The sequence below is a fragment of the Carlito syrichta genome, unplaced genomic scaffold, assembly GCF_000164805.1.
Source record: "Carlito syrichta isolate Samal-C Ts95f unplaced genomic scaffold, Tarsius_syrichta-2.0.1 Scaffold136608, whole genome shotgun sequence".
Lineage (NCBI taxonomy): Eukaryota > Metazoa > Chordata > Mammalia > Primates > Tarsiidae > Carlito > Carlito syrichta.
The window spans coordinates 94,154-95,083 of record NW_007080704.1 but is presented as its reverse complement, the minus strand read 5'-3'; positions in this window follow the sequence as shown (position 1 = coordinate 95,083).

The following is a 930-nucleotide window of genomic DNA, read 5'->3' as shown; positions in this document are numbered from 1 at the left end:
GAGAAAACCTAACACAAGCCAAACACGGTGGCTCATACCCATAATCTCAGCACTTTGGGAGGCTAAAGTGGGAGGATTGCTTGAGCCCTGCAGTTCAAGACCAGCCTGGGCAACATAACATGACTGACTTTGTCTCTACAAAATTTTTTAAAAATTGGCCAGGCATGGTGGCCTGCACCTGTAGTCCCAGCTACTCGGGAGGCTGAGGTGGAAGGATTACCTGAGTCCGGGAGGTTGAGGCTGCTGTGAGCTGTGATTGTGCCAGTGCACTCCAACCAGAGCACAGAGTGAGACCCCTGACTCAAAAAAAAAAAAAAAAAAAAGAAAGAAAGAAAGAAAAGAAAACCTAACCTTAACACAAATTGGCTTAAATATATGAGGGACTCCATTGCTTATGTAAGTTAAGGTGGGCATCTGGTAAGTTTTGATCACTTTGCTCAAATGATGTCATCATGGGCTCAGTTTCTCTAGACCTTCCACTCTGCATCTCACGGTGTTTCAGGCTCCACAGGCCACCCCCATTACTGCTGTCCCCCACATCCAAGATCTCTCCACGCCATGGAGAAAAGCCACCTTACAGATCTAGACCTCACACCAGGAGCCACGCGATCCAGTGGAAAAGCATTTCTTCTTGTGAATCCACCCCCTTGTTTAATGGCCTTCCTGGGTCACGTGCCCATCTCTGAGCCAATCACGGCGGGATCCCCGTGGCTCCAGCCAATCAGGAGCCACCTCTGTAATGGGTCAAGGCCAAATCTACCCAAGAGAGTGGCGGTGTAGGAATGACGTTGACCACTAGATGACAGTCCTTAATGACGCTGACACCTGCAGGCAGAGACTTTGGAAAAAGGCGTTTATTGGTGTGGTGGTCTCAACACTCCCCATGAATCGGAACACACGGCCCCCAGGGCCCCCCACCCCCTCCCTCGC